This window comes from Hemiscyllium ocellatum, chromosome 3 (genome assembly GCF_020745735.1).
Source record: "Hemiscyllium ocellatum isolate sHemOce1 chromosome 3, sHemOce1.pat.X.cur, whole genome shotgun sequence".
NCBI lineage: Eukaryota > Metazoa > Chordata > Chondrichthyes > Orectolobiformes > Hemiscylliidae > Hemiscyllium > Hemiscyllium ocellatum.
The window spans coordinates 104,414,231-104,432,693 of record NC_083403.1 but is presented as its reverse complement, the minus strand read 5'-3'; positions in this window follow the sequence as shown (position 1 = coordinate 104,432,693).

The following is an 18,463-nucleotide window of genomic DNA, read 5'->3' as shown; positions in this document are numbered from 1 at the left end:
CCCATAGTGTTAGGTAAGGGGTAAATGTAGGGGTATGGGTGGGTTGCGCTTCGGTGGGTCGGTGTGGACTTGTTGGGCCGAAGGGCCTGTTTCCACACTGTAAGTAATCTAATCTAATCTGTAAGTAATCTAATTTACTGTAACAACATTGCACATCCCTATGCTCAGTTGAAACAAATGACCCTAAAGGACCATATGGAAGGGGAGAGGGAGGGCCAATTTAAAATTGTTATCAATGGCTCCTCCATGACCGAGGATAGAACCAGGAATAGAAAGTGGAAACTCTGACTGGGGTAACACATGATGCTCTCTTTTTAAAATTACCAAGCAGCAAACTGCAGAACTATCAGTGGTGACGGACATAATGAGTCACCCTGAAGAACCGCTGACCCCATCAGACCTTTACTCTGATAGCATATACATTTATAATAGCCTGACTGATTTTCTTCTGAGAAGTGAGAGGTTCTGTGTCAGCAGATGTGCCTTTGGTACAGGACAGAAATATATCTTAGAACAGGAAAGAGATAGAGGTCATTAAAGTTAAATCCCAACATAGATCATCTCCAGAAGGATACGTCAATGCAGGTGAGCGAGGGGTCCAAGAGGCTAAGCTTTGGCAAGGCCCAGTAGCTCAAAACAATGTCTATCATCAACACCATGTGCTCCTTCACAGCAGGGAAAATGATGCTGGAGATGTATTTCAATAGCAGAAGGCTGCTGGAGGAATTGACAATATATCCTGCTGCCTCACCTAATCCCAGAACTCCAACTGTTACCAAAATTAATAACTCCTGATAACAAAGGGACAGATGATATTGTAAACCCCACACCAGTGCCACAAGAGCAAACAATATGTGGGGCACAGTGGCTCAGTGGTTAGCACTGCTGCCTCACAGAGCCAGGGACCCGGGTTCGATTCCAGCCTTGCTACTGTCTGTGTGGCGTTTGCACATTCTCCCTGTGTCTGTGTGGGTTTCTTCCCACAGTCCAAAGATGTGCAGGTTAGGGTGGATTGGCCATGTTAAATTGTCCACAGTATCCAGGGATGTGGAGGTTAGGTGGATTAGCCATAGAAAATGTAGGGTACAGGGTTAGGAGAGTGGGTCTTGGGGGTTGCTGTTCAGACTCGATGGGCAGAATGGCCTGCTTCCACACTGTAGGGATTCAATTAGATCCAAACAACAATTATCATCATCGCAACCATATTGGGAACTAAATATAATAAGGATAAAATTAAGGTGTAATCTTAATGGAACAGAAACAAATCAAACAAACAGTGTGGTTAGCAGGGATATAATGGACTACCTCACCGGGGAGTATAGCGATTTATTTGTATAAACTGTAAATAAGAGCAGAAATCACCTTGATCTTTTGGTTTTGAAGAGTCAATGTGATCTCTTGTGATCCCGATCTGCAGTCAGTGCAATTTTCAGTGATCTGATCCTCTGTGATCCAGCCCTCAGTCAGTGCAATCCTCAGCTTGATCTTCAATCATCTTGATCCTTAATTATTTCAATCCTCAGTCATTCTGGTACCTGAGTATCTCAATCTTCAGTCATCCCAATTTTAAATTACCTTAATCTTCAGACATCTCAATCCTCCGTCACCTCGATCTTCTGTCATCCCTATCTTCAGTCACCTTGATCCTTAGTCATCCCTATCTTCAGTCATCCCAATCCTCAGAAATGAGTCTTCCAGCATCAAGACCCCCAACCATTGAAAGAATTCAACCAGGATTTTATTTGTTAGACCAGTTAGTTTAATGCCTGTTTTGGGAAGCTGTTAGAATCCATTATTAAGGTGTTAGTAATGGGATATTTGGAATGTCAAGCTGAAATCCATCAGAGTTAGTGTGGTTTTAACCAAGGGTAAATTGTGTTTGACTAATTTACTAGATTTCTTTGTAGATGTAACAAGCAAAATGACTGTTGGCGGTTCTGTAGATGAAGTATATTTGTCGAGTCATAGACTCTGACATCACGGAAACAGACTCTTCAGTGCAGTTCGTCCATGCTGACCAAGTTTCCCAAAGTAAAGTTGCCTCACTTGCCTGCGTTTGGCTCTTATCCCTCTAATCCTTTCCTATTCATGTACCTATCCAAATGTTGTAACTACCTGCGTCCACTACTTCCTCTGGGAGTTCATTCCACATACAAACCATACTCTATGTGAAGAGTTACCCCTCAGGTGCCTTTGAAATCTTTCTCCTCTCGCCTTAAAAATATGCTCCCCAAGCTTTGAACTTTCCCACCCTAGAGAAAAGACCAATGCCATTCATCTTATCTATACCCCTCATGATTTTATAAGCCTCTATTGAGGTCACCCGTCAGTCTCCAACACTCCAGTGAAAAAAGTCCCAGCCTATCCAACCTCTCCCTTTCACTCAAACCCTCCAGTCCCAGCAACTTTCTGATAAATCTTTTCTGAACCCTCTCCAATTTAATAAAGCCCTTCCTGGAGCAGGATAATCAGAACTGTACACAGTACTCCAAAAGTGCCCTCAAAAACATCCTGTACAACCTCAATATGACGTCTCAACTCCTATACTCAACAATCTGAGCAATGAAGGCAAGCATGCTAAACACCTTCTTAATCACCGTGTCTACCTGTGAAGCAACTTTCAAAGAACTATGTACTCAATCCCTAGGTCTCTCTGTTCAACAACACTGCCCAGGGCCCTACCAGTCCAGAAAGCATTTGATACGGTGCCACATGGCCTGGGTAGTGTTGTAGAGCAGAGGAACCTAGGGGCTTAGGTACTTAATTCTTTGAAGTTTGCATCACGAGGTGGTTCAAAAGGTGTTTGGCACGCTTGCCTTCATTGCTCAGTCCTTGGAGTACAGGAGTTGGGAAGTCATGTTGAGGTTGTACAGGACATTGGTGGCAAGCAAAGTGACTGTTGGCCGTTCTGTAGATGAAGTATATTTGTCGAGTCATAGACTCTGACATCACGGAAACAGACTCTTCAGTGCAGTTCGTCCATGCTGACCAAGTTTCCCAACATAAAGTTGCCTCACTTGCCTGCGTTTGGCACTTATCCCTATAATCCTTTCCTATTCATGTACCTATCCAAATGTTGTAACTACCTGGAACACTGTGTCCAGTTCTGGTCACCCAGTTATAGGGAGGATATTATCAAGCTGGAGAGGACTCAGAAGAGATTTCCCAGGATGTTGCCAGGTATGGAAGGTTTGAGTTATAAAGAAAGGCTGGATAGACTGGGACTTTTCCCACTGGAGAATGTAGGAGGTTGAGAGACGACCAGATAAAAAATTATAAAGTAATGAGGGGTATAGATAGAGTTAATGGTAGTTGTCTTTTCCCTCGGATGGGGGACTTCATGACTAAGGGGCATATTTTTAAGGTGAGAGGAGAGAGATTTAAAAAGACATGAGGGGCTTTTTCTTTCAACACAGTGCATGATTTGTGTAGAATGAACTTCCTGAGGAAGTGGTGGGTGTGGGTGTAATTACAATGTTTAAGACATTTGGATAAGTACATGAATAGGAAAGGTTTGGAAGGATATGAGCCAGGGACAGGCTGGTGAGATTAGTTTAGTTTGGGATTATGATTGACATGGACTGGTTGGACCAAAGGGTTTTATTGTGCTACATGACTCTATGACTCTATATGGTAGGATCACATGGGGTTGGGGTAATATGTTAATTTGAATCGAGGTTTGACTAACTAACAGAAGCCAGAGTCAGGACAAATGGGTCTTTTTCTGGTTGACAAGCATTAACTAGTGAAGTACCACCTGGTTCAGTCCTTGGTCCCCAATGTTTTTCTTCCTCTTTATTGTTGACTTGGTTGGGGGGAAAGAAAGTGCGGCAGCCAAATTTGCAGCGAACACTAAAATAGGTGGGAAAGTAAGTTACAACTAGGAAATAAGAACTTTACAAATGGTCATGGATATGCAAGGTGAATGGGCTAAAATATGGCAGTTGGAGTTTAGTGTGGAGATTATGGTTGGAGGAAAGACAGGCAACTTACTATCTAAATGGAGAGAAACTTCAGAGTGCTTCGGTGCAGAAGGGTATCTGTCCTCGTTTCATGAATCACAGGAAACTAGCACACAGGTACAACAAACCGGAAGGAGGAAAGCTGAAAATGTGTTGCTGGAAAAGCGCAGCAGGTCAGGCAGCATTCAAGGAGCAGGAGAATCGACGTTTCGGGCATGAGCCCTTCTTCAGGAACCTCCTGAAGGAGGAAAGGTCAACTTTTAGCAGTTATTGCTGAAGGAATGGAGTAGGGAAGTGTTGCTGCAACTGTACAAGGCATTGGTGAGACCACATCAGGAAGGGATAGTTTGTATCCCTTTGCTTGAAGTAGGATGTAATTGCATTGGAGACAATTCAGGGAAGGTTGGCTAAATTAATTCCAGCAATGAAACTCTTATGAGGAGAGATTGAGCAATTTAGGCCTCTCCATGGATGAGCTTAGTAAGACGAGAGGAGATCTAACGAGAGGAGATCTAACGAGATGTACAAGCTGCTGAAGGGGATTGACGAAACATCCAGAGAGTGGATGTTTCCCTTGTGAGCAATCTAGAACGATTACTTAATGAGAGGCTGCAGCTTAAGACTAAGGGTTGGCAGTTTCTAAACAGAGATAAAGAGAAATTAATTCTTTCAAAGGGTTGTGAATTCATTACACAGACTATGGTGGATGCTGGGACGTCGAGTGAATTTAAAGAGGAGATAAACAGATTTTTAATTAATAATTGGTTAAAAGATTATGTTGTTTTGATTTGATTTATTATTATCACAGCTACCGAGATACAGTGAAAAGTATTGTTTTCCGTGCTAACTAGATAAACTCATACCATATATAAGTACATCAGAGTAAGAGAACAGAATGCAGAATATGGTGTTATAGCTACAGAGAAACTGCAGAGAAGGATCAACTGTAACGTATGAGAGGTCCGTTCCTAAGGATAGACCGGATCTAAAATTTGAAGTTCTAAATTGGAAGAACGCTAATTTTGACGGTATTAGGCAAGATCTTTCAAAAGCTGATTGGGCCCAGATGTTCGCAGGTAAAGGGGCGGCTGGAAAGTGGGAAGCCTTCAGAAATGAGATAACAAAAGTCCAGAGACAGTCTATTACTGTCAGCGTGAAAGGAAAGGCCAGTAGGTTTAGGGAATGCTGGAAGACTAAAGAAATTGAGGTTTTGGTTAAGAAAAAGAAGGAAGCACATGTCAGGTAGAGACAGCAGTGATCAGGTGCACCCTTAGAAGAGTATAAATTATACTTAGGAGTATACTTAAGAGGGAAATCAGGAGGGCAAAAAGGGGACATGTGATAGCTTTGGCAAATAGGGTTAAGGAGAATCCAAAGGGTTTTTACAAATACGTTAAGGACAAAAGGGTAACTATGGATTGAATAGGGCTCCTTAAAGATCAGCAAGGAGGTCTTTGTGTGGAGCCATGGGAGATGGGGGAGATACTAAATGAATATTTTGCATCAGTGTTCACTGTGGAGAAGGGCATGGAAGATATAGAATGTAGGGAAATAGATGGTAACATCTTGAAAAATGTCCATATTACTGAGGAGGAAGTGCTGGATGTCTTGAAATGCGTAAAAGTGGATAAATCCCCAGGACCTGATCAGGTGTACCCTAGAACTCTGTGGGAGGCTAGGGAAGTGATTGCTGGGCCCCTTGCTGAGATATTTGTATCATCGATAGTCACAGGCAAGGTCTTGGAAGACTGGAAGTTGGCTAACGTGGTGCCACTGTTTAAGAAAGGTGGTAAGGACACGCCAGGGAACTATAGACCAGTGAGCCTGACCTCGGTGGTGGGCAAGTTGTTGGAATGAAACAACCCCATCACCCTGAGGTTGAACACTTCAACTCCCTCTCCCATCCCCCAAGGACATGCAGGTCCTGGACCTCTCCATCACCAACTCTTACCACCCAATGACTGGAGGAAGAATGCCTCATCTTCTGCCTTGGGACCCTCCAACCACATGGGATTAATGTGGATTTCAGCAAGGTTCCTCATTTCCCCCCATCCCACCTTATCCCAGATCCAACCTTCCAACTTGGCACAGCCCTCTTGACCTGTCCTATTCCACTCCACCCTCCTCTCTGATCTATCACCATTATCCCCACCTTCATCCACCTATTGCATTCTCAGGTACGTTCCACCCCCAGCCTCACTCCCTTCCATTTATCTCTCAGTCCCGTTGGCCCACAAGCCTCATTCCTGATGAAACATCAAATCTCCTGCTCTTCGGATGCTGCCTGACCTGTACCACACTCTCGACTCTGATCTCCAGCATCTGCAGTCCTTTCTCTGGAGAAATATGGGCCAAGTACTGGCAAATGGGACTAGATTAGATTAGGATATCTGGTCGGTATGGACAAGTTGGACCGAACAGTCTGTTTCCATGCAGTATGTCTCTATGACCCTAAGTCCGAAATCAGCGGGGAAGAAGCTGTTCTTAAATCTGGTAATTTGTGTTTTCAAACTTTCGTGTCTTCAGTCTGATGAAAGAGGGTGGAAGAAAGTATAACTGGGGTGGGAGGGGTCTTTGATTATGTTGACTGATTTCCTGAGTCAGTGGGAAGTGCAGTTGGAGTCAATGGAAGGAAGTCTGGTTTTTATGATGGACAGCACTCCATTTGGCATGGTGGCTCAGTGGTTAGCACTGCCACCTCATAGTACTGGGGACCCAGGTTCAATTCCAACCTTGGGTCACGGTCGGTGTGGAGTTTGCATGCTCCCCCTGTGCCTGAGTGGATTTGCTCTGATTTCCTCCCACAGTCACAAAGATGTGCAGGTCAGGTGAATTGGCCAGGTCAGGTAAATTGCTCCACAGTGTTCAGGAGTAGATGGATTTGGTGCATAATGCAGGGGAATGGGTCAGGGTGGGTTACTCTTCAGAGGGTTAGTATGGACCTGTGGGGCAAAATGGCCTGTTTCCATACTGTAGGGCTTCTATGATTCTCAACTCTCTTTAATTTCTTGCAGTCTTGGTCAGTGCAGTTGCCATACCATGCTGTGACATATGTAGTTAGGACACTTTCTATGTTGCATCTTCAAAAACTGGTATGAGTCAATGCGGACATGCCGAATTTCCACAGCCTTCTTTTGGCATTGACTTTTTTTTCTTGCGTGTAACATCAATGTGGATGGACCAGGATTGATCATTGGTGATATTTACACCCAGGAACTTGAAGCTCTCGACTACCTCCACCTCAGCACCATTAATACAGACAGGGCAGATCATCCACTCCACTTCCTTAAGTCAATAACCAGTTCCTTTGTTTTGCTGACATTCAGGGAAAGAATGTTATCTTGACACCATGCCACTAACCTGTCTATCTCTTTCCTGTAATCTGGCTCATTGTTATTTGAGAACTGACCACTATCGTGGTGTCATCAGCAAATTTGTAAATGGAGTTAGAGCAGAATTTGGCCACACAGTCGTGAGTGTATAAGGAGTATAGTAAAGGGCTGAGTACGAAACCTTGTGCAGCAATGGTGTGGAGGATTATTATGGAGGAAGGGTTGACCTAACTCTACCCTTACCAATTGTGGTGTGCGGGTCAGGAAGTTGGGGGATCCAGTTGCAGAGAGAGGAGCAGAGTCCTCCATCTTGGGGTTTTGTTGGAATTACGGTGTTAAAGGAGGAGTTAAATTTGATTAACAGGGATCTGACAAATGTGTGCCTGTTATCCAGATGTTCCAGGGATGAGGGGAAGGCCAGGGAGGTGGCAGCTGCTGTGGACCTATAGTGGTGGTAGGTGAATTGTAGCAGATTAAGGCAGGTCAGGAAATGGGAGTCGAGGCCAAGCTGAGATCAGCCATGATCACATCAAATAGCGGAGTCGGCTGGAGGGGCTGAATTACCTACACATGCCTCTCCATCTTATGTTCTAAGATTTGGACAAGTATTAGACCACAAGACCATAAGACATAGGAATGGAAGTAAGGCCATTCGGCCCATCGAGTCCACTCCGCCATTCAATCATGACTGATGGGCATTTCAACTCCACTTACCCACATTCTCCCTGTAGTCCTTAATTCCTCGAGACATCAAGAATCTATCAATCTCTGCCTTTTAGCGTCCCGGCCTCCACAGCACTCTGCGGCAATGAATTCCCTCTGGCTGAAGAAATGCCCCCATATTTCTGTTCTGAATTGACCCCTCTCTAATTTTAAGGCTGTGTCCACGGGTCCTACTCTCCTCACCTAATGGAAACAATTTCCTAGCGTCCACCCTTTCCAAGCCATGTATTATCTTGTAAGTTTCTATTAAGTCTCCCCTTAATCTTCTAAACCCCAATGAATACAATCCCAGGATCCTCAGCCGTTCCTCGTATGTTAAATTAACAAAATTATCTTCCATGTACTGGTGATTGATTGGTTACTGTGTAAAGATAGTAAATGCTTCATTAGGATTTCCAAACTGATTAGAATCACCATCAGGCCTGACGAATGGTTGAATTATATTGAATGTTCAATTGTTCTTACCCTGGACCCACACAGAAAGGCTCCAAGTTACTTTTCTGACAGATTATAAATCACTGGCTCTCATTCCCAAGCCTGACTGGCAGAGTGTGCTTTCAAACACTTCCTGAGAAGTTAACAGCTAAATGCTTCCATGTGAGAAAGGGCTTACATTTATCGAGCCACCTTCACAAAGTTGACAAGCAACAAAGTATTTTTGAAGTCAGCTCACTAATGTCGGAAATGCGGCTGTGCGCTGCAGTAGAATGCGGGCTACAAAGAGCAATCTTATTGGATGTTAAGCACTTTGATGTGCAATATGAGAATGAGACTACTTGTAAGGAGTCCAAACCTGGGGCTTGGGAATGAAGGTGGTCATCGAGAAATCCAATAGGAAACTCAATCACAACTTGTCTTGATATAGCACCTTTAACATAGTAAAGCATTCCAAAATGATTCATGGGAAAATTATCAAGCAAGAGTTGACACCAGAGCACATAAAGATATATGAGGACAGATTTTGATTTAATTTGATTTATTACTGTCACACGGACCTGAATACAGTGAAATGTTTTGTTTTGTGTACAGTACCGGCAGATGATACCGTACAAAGTGTATTGGGGTAATGGAATGGAGTGAAAAATACAATATTACAGCTGCAGAGAAGGTGCACAAAGAGCAAGATCAATCATTGAATGTAAAATTTGAGAGGTCCATTTAGAACTCTCATAACACTGGGGAAGAAGCTGTTCTTGAACTGCTGTGTGTTTAAGCTTTTAGATCTTCTGCCCTGATGGAAGAGGTTGGCAGAGATTATAACGGGGGTGGGAGGGGTCTTTGATGATGTTGGCTGTCTTTCTGAGGCAGGGAGAAGTGTAGATGGAGTCAGGGGATGGCAGGTTGGCTTGCGTGATGGACTGGGCTGTGTTCACAACTCTCTGTAGGTTTCTTATGGTCCTGGGCAAAGCAGTTACCAAACCAAGTCGTGATGTATCCGGATAGATGGCCCAATGATTGGTCAAATGTTTTAAGGAACAAGTTCAAGAAGAAAAGTGAGGTAGAGAGGCAGAGAGGTTTATAGAGGTAATTCCAGAGGCAGGCGCCTGCCTCAGCAACTAAAGGCCCACCTTCCAATGATTGAGGGATTAAGATCAGAAACAGTCGAGAAGCCAGAACTGAAGGAGCACAGAGTGCTCAGAGTGTGATAGGACTGGAGGAGATCACAGAAATGGTGGGGAGAATGTTAGACAAGATCAGAATGTCAGGAGAAACATCTCTATCCAGAGAGTGGACAATTCACTAACAGTTGGAGCAGTTGAGGCAAATAATATTGAATAATTTAAGGAGCAGTTGAAAAAAGTCATAACAATAAAAGCTCAGAAGAGCGTAGTGATAGCATGAGGTAAATAGAACATAGAACATAGAACAATACAGGACAGAACAGGCCCTTTGGCCCTTGATGACCTGTGAACTATTCTCAGCTCGTCCCCCTACACTATCCCATCATCATCCATGTGTTTATCTAAGGACTGTTTAAATCTCCCTAACGTGGCTGAGTTGACTACATTAGCAGGTAGGGCATTCCACACCCTTACCACTCTCTGCAGAAAGAACCTGCCCTTGACATCTGTCTTAAATCTATCACCCCTCAACTTGTAGTTATGCCCCCTCGTCCAAGCTGACTTCATCATCCAAGGAAAAGACTTTCACTGTTTACTCTATCTAATCCTCTGAACATCTTGTATGTCTCTATCAAATCCCCTCTTAGCCTTCTTCTTTCCAATGAGAACAGATCCAAGTCTCTCAGCCTTTCCTCATAAGGCCTTCCCTCCAGACCAGCCAACATCCTGGTTAATCTCCTCTGCACCTTTTCCAATGCTTCCACATCCTTCCCAAAATATGGGGACCAGAACTGTACACAATATTCCAAGTGTGGCAGGTCTAGCGTTTGTATAGTTGCAGCATGATATTGCAGCTCTGGAACTCAATCCCTCTACCAATGAAACCTAACACACCGTTTGCCTTCTTAACAGCGCTATCCACCTGGGTGGCAACTTTCAGGGATCTATGTACATGGACTCCAAGATCCCTCTGCACATCCACACTACCAAGAATCTTTCCATTGACCCAGTATTCTGCCTTCCAATTATTCTTCCCAAAGTGCATCACCTCACATTTAGCTGCATTGAACTCCATTTGCCACCTCTCAGCCCAATTCTGCAGTTTATCCAAGTTTCCCTACAACCTGTAACATTCTTCTAAACTGTCCACTACTCCACCGATTGTAGTGTCGTCTGCAAATTTACTAATCCATCCACCTGTGACTGTGTCTAAGTCATTTATAAAAATGACAAACAGCAGTGGTCCCAAAACAGATCCTTGTGGCAGACCACTAGTAACTGTACTCCAGGCTGAATATTTTCCATCAACCACCACTCACTGCCTTCTTTCAGAAAACCAGTTTCTAATCCAAACTGCTAAATCACCTTCAATTCCATGCCTCTGCATTTTCTCCAACAGCCTGCCATGTGGGACCTTATCAAAGGCTTTACTGAAGTCCATGTACACCACATCAACTGCCCTACCCTCATCTACATGCTTGGTCACCTTCTCAAAAAACCCAATGAAGTTTGAGAGACACCACCTGCCCTTGACAGAACCATGTTGACTATCTGCAATCAAATTGTTGCTTGCTAGATGGTTACAAATCCTCTCTCATAATCCTTTCCAAAACCTCTCCTACAACAGAAGTAAGGCTTACCGGTCTATAATTACCTGGGTAATCTCTACTGCCCTTCTTGAATAAGGGCACAGCATTTGCAATCCTCCAGTCCTCTGGTACTAAACCTGTAGACAATGACGACTCAAATATCAAAGCCAAAGGCTCTGCTATCTCCTCCCGAGCTTCCCAGAGAATCCTCTGATAAATCCCATCTGGCCCAATTGACTTGTCTACTTTCACGCCTTCTAGAATTGATAACACCTGTTTATAACTAACCTCGATCCTTTCCAGTCTAATATCTCATACCTCATTCTTCTCCTCTACAATATTCTCCTTTCCCTGAGTGAAAACCAATGAGAAATGTTCATTTAGAACCTCTCCAATCTCCACAGGGTCCACATTCAACTTCCCACTTCTGTCGTTCACTGGCATTATTCCTACCCTAATCATCCTTTCATTCCTCACATTCCAATAGAAAGCTTTAGGGTTCTCCTTTATTCTATTTGCTAAAGACTGCTTGTGTCCTTTCTTTGCTCTTCTTAACTCTCTCTTTAAATCCTTTCTCGCTGATCTGTAACTCTCCATCGCCTCATCTGAACCATCTTGCCTCATCAACACATAAGCCTCCTCCTTCTTCTAAACAAGAGATGCAAGTTCTGTAGTAAACCATGGTTCCCTTACCTTATCACTTCCTCCCTGCCTGACAGGGACATACCTATCAAGGACACGCAATATCTGTTCCTTAAACCAGCTCCACATTTCCATTGTCTGCATCCCCTGCATTTTGCTACCCCATTCTATGCATCCTAATTCTTGCCTAATCGCATGAGAATTGCCCTTGCCCCATCGATAACTCTTGACCTGTGGCACATACTTGTCCCTTTCCATCACTAAACTAAACGTAACTGAATTATGGTCGCTCTCTCCAAAGCGCTCACCCACCACTAACTCAAACACCTGGCCTGGTTCATGTTCAGAATGAGGGCAGCAGGTGCTTCACGTGGACTATTAGGGCCGAATGGTTTGTTTTTGTGCCAGGACATCCATATTATTCGGTGTAAGATGCTATGGGAGCTCTCTGCTCCTCTTCTAAGCAAGAACAAGAGGTTGGCGCCTCCATTCAAGCTGCCTGTGTGAAGCAGCCCCATCCCCCCCCCACCCCAATACTGACACTGGGAGAGTCTGCTCAATGATGAGCACTGGAGTGATGGTTTGCTGTTCTCTAGCATCAGAGCTCTCAAAGATAGTGGAATCAAGGGTTATGGAGATAAGGCAGGAAGAGGATACTAATTAGGAATGATCAGCCATGATCATATTGAATGGCGGTGCAGGCTCGAAGGGCTGAATGGCCTACTCCTGCACCTATTATCTATTGTCTATTGTCAGCTCTGGCAGAAATCTAAAAGCAGACTCCTCCACCTAACCTGTCAGGCTGGCATTAGTACAATATTGTTGAGATCTCAAGAGACCAGGAGGAACCAAAAATGTTGAAGAAGGAATAAAGATTGAAACTTTGAAATAAAAACAGAAAGTGCTGGAGAAACTCAGCAGATCCGGCTGCATCAGTGGAAATAGAAACAGAGTTAACTTTTAGAGTCCAGTATCACTCTTCATCAAGGGGTTGAAGCTTGTTACTTGACATCAAAGGACACAAATCCACGAATCCAACTTTCTGAATGCAGTGGACAATTAATCCAACTCCAGGCTGCACTTCTCCGCATCAGGATAACAAATTCCTAAAACTTACCTTTAGCTGCGCAAAATGCTCTCTGGATCATGGCAGACTGGATGGAGAGCTGTGGTTTAATCTGACCCATAGACCGACCTGGGTTAACATTACATTCTTCTTGGTTCCCTGGCCAGTATTTATCCCTCAACATCGAGTTACACAGAACGTCCAGCACAGACGTAGGCCTGTGTTGGGGTTGGTGCTTTGTTAGCCATCACAAACCATCTCACCCTGTCATCTCGTCCTATCAAACCTTTTCTCTGTGATATGTTTAAGGAGCTTCTCCTTAATCACATCTTCATAGCTCACTCCCACCACACTGCCACGTAACCATTCTCCTGGTAAAGAGGCTTCTCTTGATTTCCTCCATTGGTTTTATCAGTGAAACTCATATATGCAGATCATCTAATATCCCTAAAACACATGATCTGCTCATTTCATCCATTACTATCTGTTACAGCTTGGTCTACCCAAACTGGCTTCTTACACGATAATATTGGCTATAAGGTGCTTTAGGACACCCTGAGGCAGTGAAACATCGAATCCTTCTCCACTGTTTCATAGAATCCCTACAGTGTGAAAGCAGGCCATTTGGCCCATCAAGTCCACGTCAACCCTCCAAAGAGCATTCCACCCAGGCCCACCCCCCCCACTCTATCCCCATAACTCTGCATTTTCCCATGGCTAATCCACCCCGAGATACTATGGTAATTTAGCATGGCCACTCCACCTACTTTGTCCATCTTTGGATTATGGGACGAAACTGGAGCACATGGAGAGAATGTGCAAACTCCATGCAGACTGTCACCCAAGGGTGGAATCAAATCCGGGTCTCTGGCGCCGTGAGGCAGCAGTGCTAACCACTGAGCCACCGTGCTGCACCGTGTTGTATAAATTATCCTGAATCTCCTGGACATCCAAAGAAGTGAGACTCTGTCAGGGTGACACGTGATTCCTTTTTTGCTTTCCTTTATTGGTCAGAGTATTGAGTACAGGAGTTGGAAGGTCACATCGCGGCTTTGCAGTACATTGATTAGGCCACTGCTGGAATATTGCATGCAGTTTTGGTCTCCTTCCTATCGGAAAGATGTTGTGAAACTTGAAAGGGTTCAGAAAAGATTTACAAGGATGTTGCCAGGGTTAGAGGATATGAGCTATAGGGTGAGGCTGAACAGGCTGGGGCTGTTTTCCCTGGAGCGTCGGAGGCTGAGGAGTGACCTGATAGAGGTTTACAAAATTATGAGGGGCATGGATAGGATGAATAGGCAAAGTCTTTTCCCTGGGGTGGGGGAGTCCAGAACTAGAGGGCATAGGTTTAAGGTGAGAGGGGAAAGATATAAAAAGACCTAAGGGCAACATTTTCACACAGAGGGTGAAACATGTATGGAATGAGCTGCCAGAGGATGTGGTGGAGGCTGGTACAATTGCAAAATGTAAAAGGCATTTGGATGAGTATATGAATAGGAAGGGTTTGGAGGGATATGGGTAAGGTACTGGCAGGTGGGACTAGATTGAGTCGGGATATCTGGTCAGCATGGACGGGTTGGACTGAAGGGTCTGTTTCCATGCGGTACATCTCTATGACTCTATAAGTCGGACCGATGCTATTGAAATGTTTTGATTTTCCTTCTGGTCACATTTCCTTTCACTGTCATTTCCAAATCCTAGCCCCTCACTTCCTAACACTTCACCTGTCTCTCTCTTCAGCCTCACTGAGGCTTTCCAATGAGTTCAGGGTGTGTGTTTTGACCCTGCTTGAAGTCTGTAGGAACATCAATCTATCAATTCCAGCTCCAAACCACTCCCATCCAGTGATTCCAATGAAAAGCAACGTAAGGCAGGTTATATGATGAGGTCCTGGTTGGTCATTATCACATTACCATCTCAATGAGATCTGTGCAAGCACCGAGTATCTCAATAAAATTAGGTACAAAATACAAAAGAACGAAGAAAACTTACAGCCCTGGAACAGGCCCTTCAGCCTGAGCCGATCCGAATCTACTATCTAAACATGTCACCCAATTCCTAAGCATCTGTGTCCTTCTGCTCCCCACCTACTCTTGCATCTTAAATGAATCTACCATGCCTGCCTCTACTACGTCTGCTGGCAACGCGTTCCAGCCACCTACCACCCTCTGTGTAAAGGTGTAAGGTTGGAACGGATGGGTGGAACCTTGTTCTGTAACAGCTAGCCAAGATACAGAGCAGTCATGCAGGGGGCAGAGTGAAAAACTCTTCTCCTGTTCTCACTGGCAGGACTGTAGCTGACTTACAAACCCTTTTAGATGGTAGGGTCCGATTGGCCAGAGCGAAAAGTCATGTAAGTATCTAATCCTTTCAGATGCAGACACTCAGCCTCGGATGTTGTTGTGATCTGTGTTAATCTGTCTGTGAAGCAGTCAACTGGCTTAGAATTGAATGCTCTCTCGGTCCTATTCATCATTAAGGAGAAAAGTATCGAGTGCAGTCTATCAGGCTCTTTGGTTATGCTTGATGTCAACAGACTGTTCAGGATGAGCCAGCTTTGGCCTGATTTAAACTATCAATTGACGTGTTATGTAAACAGTGATCCTGTTAGAAATGACCAAGAAACCAGTCCTCACCAACACGTGTATCCTTTCCAAAGTCATATTAAAAAAAACAGCTTCTGTGAAAAAGTCACTTGGCAGATTGCATTAAATCACCAGAACTTTGAAGCCAGCAGCAAGGTGGAGCTTTGATGGTGAGTTAGTCTTACCCTGTCAGATCCATGCAGGGTCTGTCACTCTCTACAATGGTGAACCTTTATACTGAACACACTCGGTGGTTTGGTCTCACCTAAGGTACTGCATCCAGGCTGGGCACCACTTTGTAGGAACGATGTGAAGGTGTGTTGTGTGGCACTATCACCGTGACAGACCACAAACAGATCAAACAATTCAAACCTCAGCACCCACAAACCACCACAGTCCATCAGGAGCACCCGAATTGTACTCCAACGAGTTCTGTAACCTCAGAGCCTGACAGATCACTCACTCTCCCATTACCATTAGGCCAGGAGATCAACCTGGTAATCATGAAGAGTGCAGAAAAACATGCCAGGATCACACCAGGCATTCTGAAAAGTGAGGTGCCCACCTGGTGAAGCTGCCAAACGGGACTACTTGGTGTGCCAAACGGCAAAAGTGGCAAGTGATAGCCAGAGTCAAGCAATCCCAGAACCAACGGATCAAATCTAAGCTCTTCAGTCCTGCCATATCCAGTCATAAATGGTGGTGGACAATTAAACAACTCACTGGAGGAAGAGGGTCCACAAACATCCCCATCCTCAATGACGGAGGAGCCCAACACATCAGCGTAAAAGACGAGACTGAACCATTCACAATAATCTTCAGCCAGAAGTGCTGAGTGGATGATCCATCCCAGCCTCCTCCAGTGGTCCCCAGCATTACAGATCCCAGTCTTCAGCCCATTCACTTCACTCCCCGTGATAACAAGAAACTGTTGGAGGCACTGAATACTGCAAAGGCTATGGGCCCTGACAACATTCTGGCAACAGTACAGAGGACTTGTGCTCCAGAACTTGCCAATCCCCTAGCCAAACTGATTCGGTAGTTACAGCACTGGCATCTACCCAACAATGTGGTAAATTACCCAGCTATGTCCTATACGCATAAAAAGCAGGACAAATCCAACCTTGGCAATTACCACACCATCAGTCTACTCTCGATAATCAGTGAAGTGATGGAAGGTCTCATTAACAGTGCTATCAGGCAGCACCTGCTCAGCAATAACCTGCTCAGTGATACCCAGTTTGGGTCCCACCAGGGTCACTCAGCTCCTGATCTCACTATAGACTTAATCCAAACTTGGAGAAAAGAGCTGTATTCCAGAAGGGAGGGGAGGGTGACAGCCCTTGACATCAAGGCTGCATTCAACCGAGTGTGGCATCAAGGACCCCCAGCAAAACTGGGATCAATGGGAATCCAGGGGTAACCTCTCCGGTGGTTGCAGTCATACCTGGCACATAGGAAGATGGTTGTGGTTGTTGGAGGTCAGTCATCTCAGCTCCAGGACATCTCTGTAGGAGTTCCTCAGGGTAGTGTCCCAGGCTCAACCATCTTCAGCTGCTTCCTCAATGACCTCCCTCCATTGTGAGCTCAGAAGCACAAATGTTTGCTGATAATCCCACAATGTCCAGCACTGCTTGTGGCTCCTCAGGTTAGTCCTGAAGAAGGGTTATACCCAAAATGTTGACTGCTCCACCTCCTGATGCAGCCTGGATTGCTGTGTTCTTCCAGCCTCCTGCTTGTCTTCCTCGGATATTGGAGCAGTCCATGTTCAAATGCAATAAGATCTTTACAATACCTAGATTTCAGCTGACAAGTGGTAAGTAACATTTGCACCACACAATGACCATTTCCACTAAACTAACAATCACCCCAATGCTGTTATCATCATTGAGTCTTCTGCTATCAAAATCCTAAGGGTTAATGGTGATCTGAAACTGAAGTGGATTTGACTCATGATCACAGTGGCTACAAGGTCAAGTCAGATCCTAGGAATACTGTGGTGGATAAATCATCTCCTGACACCCCCGCCCCAAAAGCCTGTCCATTATCTACAAGCCACAAGCTAGGAATGTGATGGAATACTCCCCACTCACCTGGATGGGGGCAGCTCCAACAACACTCAAGAAGTTTGACACCATCCAGGACAAAGCCGCCCATTTGATTGGCACCATATCTACAAACATCCACTCTTCCCCCTCCAACTCTATTTTGATTTAGTCCTTGACCTCCCCTTCCCTGTTTGATCACACAGCATTGCCCTTTGATGTGAAGGGCACTGCTTGTCACTGGCCACTCGGGTGTTTCTCTTCTTCCTGGTGGTGGAAATTAAATAAAGATTTGTGCACTTTGTGTCTCTCACTGTGTCTCACAACTGCACCATGGGTGCTGGGGAAAAATAAGCACTTAAAAAAAAATTAACAGGAGATTCCCTCACCTTCAGAAAAAAAATATATATATAAACAATAGTGTTAGCCAGAGGGTGGGTAGGCCACCCTGATGCCAGTCACCCCGGGAACTGGAAGGGGCATGGGATGGACCGAAAGCCGGAAGGTGGGTAGGGGTGGGCTGCCTTAGCATGGTCGGAAGGTGGGAGGGACAGGGGCTTGCTGGGTCTGTATTGCCTGCACTTTTGTATGTAACAGTATTGTCTAATGTACAAATGTCATTGTTGATGTCTCTTTATATTTTTGTGAAACTGGGATTTGAGGTTTGTCCTCCTCTCCCTGTAAACAGTTTGAACAGGTATGGTTTGGGGCCTGGCTTTGCTGCTGTAAAATTGTTGTCTCTTGTATGCAGCTGTAAATGTAACTATTTGTTGGAAACTGTTTTAATAAAATAAAAAAAATAAACAAACATCCACTCCCTCGACCACTGATGCTCAGTTGCAGCAGTGTGTACCATCTACAAGGTGTGCTGCAGAAATTCACCAAGGATCCTTAGACAGCACTTTCCAAACCCACAACTGCTTCCATCTAGAAGGGCAAGAGTATGGGAATACCACC